The sequence below is a fragment of the Theropithecus gelada genome, chromosome 12 (assembly GCF_003255815.1).
Source record: "Theropithecus gelada isolate Dixy chromosome 12, Tgel_1.0, whole genome shotgun sequence".
NCBI lineage: Eukaryota > Metazoa > Chordata > Mammalia > Primates > Cercopithecidae > Theropithecus > Theropithecus gelada.
In genome coordinates this window covers 34,410,810-34,420,523 of record NC_037680.1, presented here as the reverse complement: position 1 = coordinate 34,420,523, position 9,714 = coordinate 34,410,810, and the positions used below count along the sequence as shown (strand labels likewise).

At 41.4% G+C, this 9,714-nt stretch overlaps 1 pseudogene across 1 annotated transcript; it reads left to right on the top strand.

Moving 5' to 3' along the window:
* The first annotated feature begins 2,910 nt into the window (after window positions 1-2,910).
* LOC112636049 lies at window positions 2,911-4,079 on the top strand (annotated as a pseudogene). Its single transcript, XR_003122122.1, has one exon. The product of XR_003122122.1 is annotated as an ATP synthase F(0) complex subunit B1, mitochondrial pseudogene (transcript).
* Window positions 4,080-9,714: the final 5,635 nt, after the last annotated feature.

Sequence of the window (9,714 nt, the reverse complement as noted above, 5' to 3'; positions counted from 1 at the left end):
CAATCTGTGAGGAGAGTTCTTGCAAAAACCCGTGTCCTTTCTTTTCTATGTCTAGTACTGTTTAGTGCCCCTTATAGATTAGGTGCTTGGGGAAATGCCCAGAAACCTCACCCCTTAATCCTTCTCTGGTTGAACGTCTGGCTATGTAATCTCAGATGCCCCCAGCCTTCATTAACCCTCACTGAACTCTCTCCCCAAGACTGCTCACTGTACATACTCCTGTCCTCAGATTTTGAGCTGTGTTGGGAGCAAAAATTCTACAAACAAGCAAATATACTAATAAGTCTGAGGTAAGAGAGGGTCCTTCTAGAATTCAGAAAAACCAGTTGGGAAGACTTGTAATCCAGCAATTTACAAAGAGCCTGGCATATAGTATATGTTCACCAAGTACTTGTTGAAAGAAAATTAACGAATGAATGAGCCACTGTGGCAAGAGGGTAAAGGATGATATGCTATCTATCTACAACTGTAACTGAAGCTACATTCCTTTATAATTTGGCTCTATCATGATCTGTTTTTTAACAATTACTGATGTTGAAGTGCATTTTTTTGACATATGACACTAAGGAGTGGTGCTGGAAAACAAAAGACTTTCTGTGCCTTCTCATTTCCACTGGTCTCTTGGTTTGGCCTTGGGTAAACCCATGTGATATTTCTGAGTAGACAACAATGCCCAGGTTTAAACCGAACGCCAGCTATAAAATCCTCATATCAGTGTGCTCCTCTTGCCACTGACACATGAACTGGGAAAAAGGCAGGTTTAAACTCAGCTGATGGTAGACGTGCAAGTAAACCAGTAGCCACCTCTTTTTCCCAGCACCCTTGGGGGCATCATGTGGCTTTGCCATCAGCTCACCAGACTGTGCTCAAGCTGAAGTGTACATCACCTAAAATCAGCTTTCCAATTGGTTCCCCTTAAATGAACCTCAATACCCCCGCTGTGTGAACATGTGGAGTTCCTGACAAAGATGTTTATGAGATAGGAAATGCACCACAGGACACTCTGAATTTGCTTTTGGATAGAATGAAACTTAGAACAAATGCAACATGAGATACACATTATAGGCTGACTTAGACTATTAACCAAAAACTCTCTTAGATGCACACAGAAAGAACAATGATGGCTGATTTCTATAATTATAACCCAGAGAGTCTGCGAAATTCTGAACTATCTTCTGAATCTTCAAGCATGGTGTGGTTTTAGTTCATCTCTTTTAATATATTTAAATTCTTTGGAAAATCATTCTATTCTATAATGGCAATGTCTTATTAACTATAATATCTGGGTAGTTATAATATAAAAATAAAATTCTGCATAAGAAAGAACGGACTGATTCCCTGGTTCCCTATATAAGGAAAAGAGATGAAACTTACAGAACTCCCTAAGCTTATTTCTGGTAGTAGAAAAACTCAATCACAATTACATAAGTGGAGAGGTTTATAAGAATTACATAAGTGGAGAGGTTTAAAGGGAAGCAACATGTTGTCAAGACAGAACATTTTTAATATCTTGACAAGGCACTCTTCCCAGTTCTCCTTTGGTCATGACGTTAACCGTAGGCAAACTAATGAAGAATTGACTATTAATTTATCTACCTTTAGATGCTTTCTTGGAAATTCTTTTGTGTGTAGCTCCGTCTCCCTATTTCCTAACCCAAAATTAAAATCTCAATCCATACAACCTGGGACAGAAAAATAACTTGGGGCAAGCAGATTCTCTGGCTAGGGGATTCCTTGAAATAATAAATAATGAGCAAGCCAGATGCTTAAGAGTGAAAAATGAAGTTGTAGGTTATGATTTAAAGAGCAATTGAGAAGTTGGCGGAGATGTCATGATGGATCATATTCAAGTGAGGGTATGAGGGAGTGGAAACTATGAGCAAACATACACTCTGGTGATGAGGTTATACGTTTATTTAAACTACAATTCCACTATGCAGACAAAATATAACTTCTTTATTTGATTTAGAACAGCCTTAATCTTGTTAATGAGCCCCACCCACTGGGTAACAAAAAGAACAAAACAAAGCAAAATGCTTTAGTCTAGTTCTTAGCTTGAAGCAATAATTTTGACATTCTTAGGTATTACTCAGTTTTTTAGAATCTTATTTCTTTTCCTTCTCTGTGTCAATGTGATGTCTGGGTAGGGCAGATTAGAGTTTATATGATCTTGTGGCTTTGAGGGGAAAGAGGCCCAAATGCCATTTAATATTCTTTGTCTCCTCTAGTCTCCACAGCCATGACCTTGAACAGCTGCTCATGGCTGGCCCCGCTGGTACTCATAGCTACAATTGGCGGCTGGTACCACTTGCGATCTAGCCTCTCGTAGCTTGGGCGGTGGCTGATGGCCTTCCCTGGCTCATGTGGCCTCACTGCACTTTACTGATGTGAATAACCCTTCCTAAAGGGATGTGCCTCCCATTTGTCTGTCACAGCATCGAAACACACTTACTGAGAAATAGAGCTCCCCAAATTCTGTTTCCTCTACATTGAATCCACGTCACTGGAGCACCAAAAGCTGACTCAAAAACTAAAACATCAGGAAGTTGATCTCACCCCATGGCACCTCCAGGTGGACAACTTGATGAAGTTGTCCCAGAGGTGCAGAGGGCAACATGGGAAGTGACTGCCTCCTAGAGTCCCAGGCATGGATTGGAGCAAAATGCTCATGCCACTCCAGTACCCCAAATTACCTGGATGTTCCTAAAGCTGCCCACTGCCCTTGAAGTTTGGCCTTGAGGTAGTGTTGGGAGATAAGAGGAAGTTAGTCTTTCCATCTCTGCCTCTCTCCTTTTTCCCACAGTGCTTCAGGCTAGAAAGGGTGGGGTTTTCCTTGTCTTCGCCTGCATCTTACCATCCTTTCACCATCACTAGTTAAGCCTTGTGACTAAGCCGTATTAGATAGAAAGAGTATCATCTCGACAGGGACTCTAAGATTGCTACCTGCACCTTCGCTGACCATGCTGTCCCGGGTGGTACTTTCCGCCGCCGCCACAGCGGCCCCGTCTCTGAAGAATGCAGCCTTCCTAGGTCCAGGAATATTGCAGGCAACAAGGACCTTCCATACAGGGCAGCCACACCTTGCCCCTGTACCACCTCTTCCTGAATATGGAGGAAAAGTTCGTTATGGACTGATCCCTGAGGAATTCTTCCAGTTTCTTTATCCTAAAACTGGCGTAACAGGACCCTATGTGCTCGGAACTGGGCTTATCTTGTATGCTTTATCCAGAGAAATATATGTGATTACCGCAGAGACCTTCACTGCCATGTCATTAATAGGGATAACGGTCTATGGAATTAAAAAATATGGTCCCTCTGTTGCAGCATTTGCTGATAAAATCAATGAGCCAAAACTTGCCCAACTAGAAGAGGCGAAGCAGGCTTCCATCCAGCAAATCCAGAATGCAATTGATATGGAGAAGTCGCAGCAGGCACTGACTCAGAAGCGCCATTACCTTTTTGATGTGCAAAGGAATAACATTGCTATGGCTTTGGAGGTTACTTACCGGGAACGACTATATAGAGTATATAAGGAAGTAAAGAATCGCCTGGACTATCATATAGCTGTGCAGAACATGACGCGTCGAAAGGAACAAGAGCACATGATAAATTGGGTGGAAAAGCACGTGGTGCAAAGCATCTCCGCAGAGCAGGAAAAGGAGACAGTTGCCAAGTGCACTGCGGACCTAAAGCTGCTGGCAAAGAAAGCTCAAGCACCCCCGGTTATGTAAATGAATCTATCCCAATTGAGACAGCTAGAAACAGTTGACAGACTAAATGGAAACTAGTCTATTTGACGAAATCTTTCTGTATTGATGTCTACTGAAGTTATAGTTTACCCTTCCTAAAAATGAAAAGTTTGTTTCATATAGTAAGAGAACAAAATCTCTATCGGCCAGTCAAATGTTTCTCATCCTTCTTACTCTGCCTTTGAGTTGTTCCATGATCACTTCTGAATAAGCAGTTTGTCTTTATAAAAACTTGCGGCCTGACTAAAGATTACCAGATTATAGTTTAAATTTGCAATTAATTCTACCATCTTGCAATAAAGTGACAATTGAATGAAAAAAAAAAAAAAAGAAAGAGTATTATCTCTATACCCCAGGAGAAATTCTATGATCTGATTCATCCAAGTTAGTTCCTGAAATTCTAAAAGGGATTTTGAAAATTCTTCCTGTCATCCAAGCCTGGTTTTCAAGCCCATTATTTTCTTGCAGGACAAGGGGGTTTCATGGCTTAACCTGCAAAGAATATAATTTGAGAGGGAAAAGAAAATACATTCCAGAAAAAGGTGGAAAGGTAGAAAATTGCAAAGAATAGGATTTGAGGGGGACAAGAAAATACATTCTTTTAATATTTGCAAAGTATTCGCTCATTACCTATCAAGAATAGAAACTACATTTGTAAAGGGTAGGGAATTTGTCAGAAGTGAGAGGACTGCCATTCAGACACATGGAGCGGAGTTAAGGCTGTGATTGGTAGGGACTAGAATGAAACAGCAAACATCTTACTAGGAGGACTCTCTGGTTACCGTCTCTCTGGAGCCTCCTTTTGTTAGTTTATTTGGCTTTTCCTGTGTTCCCATGCTTGTGTACAAATCTTTAATTACTTAAGTGCATTTCTGTTCCTTAAAACCAAAATAACTGAACGAACATAAGCATTCATTTAAGACTTTTATATTCCACAATGTATACATTGTGCACACGAGTGTCACTAAATCCCATTTCCTGTTCCCTGTAAATGTCCTAATAGCCTCAGATTCTGGCTGCCACACCCCCAGGTCACCACCATATCGCCCTAGCTGGCTGACCTGACTCCAGGCTCTCTCTGCGGTTATCCTGCCATCCTTGCCCCTTTAGTCTCCCTGAAACTCCACTGTCACTACATCCTCTCCTGCTCTGAGACTTACACATTGCTCTTCACCCTCCTCCCAGTCATTGCAAGTTGGATTTACCTCAGTGCAGTTTCCAGGCTCTGCCCATTTAAAAGAATCCAATTTCCCACTATGCTCAACCTGCCTGCACCTTAGGCAGGCCAAAATCAAAACTGGCCTGCAAGAGGAACACCTGTCTGTGCTTGCTCTCTCATTTTCTGCAGTTCCTCAATGGTTTTTGCCCCTGTCTATTGCTAGTCTAAATCTAACCCATTTTTCTAAGCTTCCTCAAATCCTATTTATTTTCTTTACTCTGAACTGTTAGTTACTCTAGGCCGTGCTAGTGTCAAGCTTAATTATATTTCATCTTTGGATAACAGGTATCTAAAGCTAATTTTTATTGAGCACCTTTTATGGGCCAAGTGCCTTCCCAGGATAGCTCATTTGAGCTGCACTCCACCCCTGTGAGGTGGGCACAATGATGCACATACTGGAAATGGGGAAATGGAGCCTCCTGGTGACTAAGTAACTTTCCTAAAGTCATACAGGTGGTAAGTGGATGGAACTAAAATTCACACCATGAAATTAGATTGCAGAGGCTAAACTTGTTAATGTTAGCATACTGCCCCCAGAGAATCACTGCTTCCAATTTCAAGTGTCTTCATCTTATCTCCCCAACTAGGTGGTAACTATGCTGGCAATAATATGGGCAGGATCATGAATTATCTGTTTTCTGCATCCTCCTAAGCAAGCACATACAAGACCCTTGAATGGTTATCTTCCCCTGACTGGTCTCTCCCATTGAATCACCATTATCTCCAATATAGAGCAACACGGTCTTTACATTTGAGGCTTATTCAGATTCTGTTAAGTTTGAATGCTGCACTTCTTATCTTTCCTCCCATGAATACTCTGTGAGCCCCTGGATGGCCAAGGTGCTGACCGCCAAAGGTAGGAGGCATCTGGATGCTCTCCCAGAGACTCTACTTCTCTCTCTCTGCCCATCTGCCAGGTTGACTTCTGATGTCATGGGACTCATCATCACGATGACATGCCCTTTTGCAATGTCAGGGTTGCACAGTGTTCCTAAATCCACCTTCCAGACAAACCAATCCCAAAGGCGTTCATGAGTAGGATTATAGCCTGCAGAAGGTGTTCCCCGACCAGCTCCCCTGAGGCTGGGCTTTTTGTACAGTGTTGAAAGGAGATCCCTAAGATTTCTCATTAAAATGCTCCCCAACCCTGTGATTTATTTAGAGAGAAACCAGCTGCCCCAGTGAGAGCAGAGAAATGGATAGTTTGTGACCAGATTTTAAACATTAGAGCTTATGCCTTCAAAGGGTAGTTTCCCAAGGGGATCTCTCTTCCTGTTCCTAAATGAAAAGCTACAAGCATTTAGGGCTGCCTTAAGATGTGGTGAAATGAGGCTTTGAGACTGTCAACATTTGGCTTTGCTCTTTGCAGAGGGTGTTGGGGAGCTTCACAGGCCCAGGCCTGGCAGGAAAAGGCTCGGCAGGGGCCTCTTTGTTGTGAGAGGACTTGGGGTGGAAATCACTGGTTTCCTCCAAAGGCCTCCTCCCCACCAACAGTGTGGCTCCTCCCTTCCTCTCCAGCATCCTCGCTGGCCTCTCCAGTCTCTCTGCTTTCCCTCTCCCGCCCAGTGTCCTCCTTGGGAGGAGGAAGAGAACAAAGTACATTCAAAAAGGCCTCCCTCTCTCTTCCTGTAAGGTTACCCCAAAAAAGTCTCCCCAATGGAGTGCAGGTTTCTTGTTATACCAAGGGTTGGCTGCAGACACTAGAAGTAATTCCATCAGTGACACCATGACAAGATCATTTAAGGATCCCCTTAAAAGCCCTGTTGTTTGTCTAAATTTCTGCCCACAGCTGTCCGTTTAAGAAACCTCACAAAGACACCATGAAATCCTGTTTGTTCTCAACCTTTAATCAATGCTAATCCCAGAGGATAGGAAGGTGGAGCTTGTTTTAAGACGGGGGAAGGGCAGCGTCTGTGATCATGACACACATCAGACGCTTCCCCTTCTAGACATGTCAGGGGATGTGATGGCTTATGGGAGGTGCTCTGGAATAAAAGGGAGGGGGTTGTTCTTCCCTGGCCAGCTTTTATCTTTAATTGTCAACACTCCTGGCCTGCAGAGGATTGAAAAGAAAACACTGCACAGGCCTAAATCAGTCAGAGTAGCAGGGAAGGCGTGAGATCCTCCACACTCAGGATTTAAGTCTCTTCCTGCAAGTGGGGAACTTTGTTCTATGCCTGGCCCACCTGTGCCTACTTCAAAATGGTCCTGGACCTGGCCCCTGGTCTGCAAAGAATGAAGTGAGGCAACATCACTTGACCCCTAAATCACTGAAGAAATGTTTGCCTACCCAAGGAAATGTGATTCCTGGAAGTCCAGATTTATAAAGGTAAGATTAAGTCAAGGATTAGATAGGCTTTTTGTTTTCCTTGGGAAACATGAAAGGATGCCTTAAAATGGTGTCTCCCAACCAAGGGCATTTGAAATACGGTCTGATTTTTAAGAATTTGATCCTCAATCAAATTCCTGGCAATAGAATCATATTCAGTGCGGGGGAAGTGGGAGAGGGAACTCATTTACTCATTAACTACATCTATGCAATTCCAATATCAGATGGGAAAGCAAAAATTCTCAGGACAGAAAAAGATTCACTAATTAATTGACCACTTATGTAATTAGTTCTCGTTTAATCATAAGTTTCCACTTATGCTGTTGTCTACTGTCACACGTGGCACCAAGATCTTTGTTGGTCACTCCCATGAGGTCATTCATACAATGCAAATCAAATGCAAATGGATGGCAACAAAGTGAAATTGCATATCCTACAAAAGATGTAGGCTTTCATCCAACTTGGATGAGGACATAATTTGAGCTTCAAAAGAGAGTGATTTGAATATCAGAGAATTAAAAGAGACTCTTGGGGAAATGAGTGAAGTCCTTTAATATTTTGCAAAAATGACCCTCTCATGACTGTAGCAAAAATCAGTGTAAAGTAAAGGAGATCTCAAAATTTTGCCAGCAAACTTAAGTCAAAAAATCAACATTTAATTCACTTCCTGATTCTAAAATTAGCAATTGATTATAACGCTAACATTCTGGTAAATATAAAATAAATACTAAATTATTTTATACCTTTAATTTTTAAAAATAAAATTCAATCAATATTTTCAAAACACCATTTATTGTAAGAAAAATACTTCTTGTTTCAAGTGATTATGAATTTTTAAAATATCAACTATCCTTGGATAATGAGGACAATCTGTGGTTATTATTCCACATATATTATTTCATTTATTGCTCACAGCCACCCTGTTAGGCTGAGCAACTATTAGCACCATTTTTACAGGTAAGAAAATTGAGGCCTTGGGAGGTGATTTGAACAGTATTACAAAGTTAGTAAATATTAGCTTCAATTAGATAGGCAATGCAATTATTCTTATTTTGTAAAGGAGAAAATTCTGTCTCCAGCAGGTTCAATGACTAACCCTTGGGCACATGGCTAGTAATATTAGTCACATTCCAACCCAGATCTTCTGTCCCCAGATCAAGGCTTATTCTATTATAGCCACCAAATTTATTTACAAATAAAAATAGCCAAGCATGATGTAACCAAAGTTTTAAGAGCTAAAGATGTTAAAGGGAACCTCTAGTGTATTCAGAAAGCAGGGTTCTGTTGCAACCTCCATTGAGAGAAAGGGAGGGGTAATCCCTCTTAAAGTGTATGTTTAATTCATTTTAGATTGAGTTAAATTGGCACTTCAGTCATGAGTACAGCAGGCTATATTCTTCTTCAGTGACCCATTTGCCAAAAGTACCACAGCAATTAAACACTAAGCAAATACATACATAGGTAAGATAAAAACAGCACTCAGATGTTGAAAACCTAAATTTATCCAGCACACTTAAGCCTAGTATAGCAAAGCATATGTGGTATCTGTTTTTATTAATGGATTTTTATTTCTGGCTTCTTTTTCCCTTTCAGCTTTGGTAATGCTAGATGTATGTACAAAAATCTAGATATCTATCCAGAAATTGGCACTTTAGTACTCATGAGTTGATACAAACAATATAACTAGGGCCATTATAATGTTAAGTGAATTTTCAACAAATAGAGTTAGAAATCCAATTATCTTTCCATAGAAAGCTTTTGTGTGGGGTCATTGTTAAATAAAGGAGGGAAGCCAATGGGAGAATTGGAGCAGCAATCTCTCCTCCCTACAAAAGGACGTTGGAGAATTTCATCCTGCACATACATTAATCCATTCATAATGGCCTCCCCACTGCAGTCAGCCCACAAAGATCATTTTTAACTTCTGTTTCACTTCTGGTTACTGGAGGCTTCCTTTTGGACACAGAGCAGCAAACCAGGAGCTGACAACTTGGGCAAAAAAAAAAAACCTGCAAGATGAAACACACAGCCCTGCACACAAACAAATGGCTTAAAACTGAGTTCCAAATGGAAGGCACAGTACCCCTCCCCTGGGGCCTCAGTCTAGGGCCTTCAGAGCTTACTGGAAATGAGAGAAAATGGAAGTTCCTTACCTTTGTTCCAATTTGACTAGACTTTGGTCGGCCTTAGATTAGTGCCTCTCAAGCTTTAATAGGTGAGTGGACCAAGTTAGTATCTGGGTTAAAATGCAGATTCGGATTAACAGATTTGGAGTGGGATCTAAGATTCTACATTTCTAGAAAGATGGCAGGTGAGTCCCATGCTATTAGTCCATGAACTTTGAGGAGCAAGAATCAAAACTAACCTAAGCCTTAGTTGGGACACTGAGTCTTATGCCTGACTCTCAGCAATGGCCA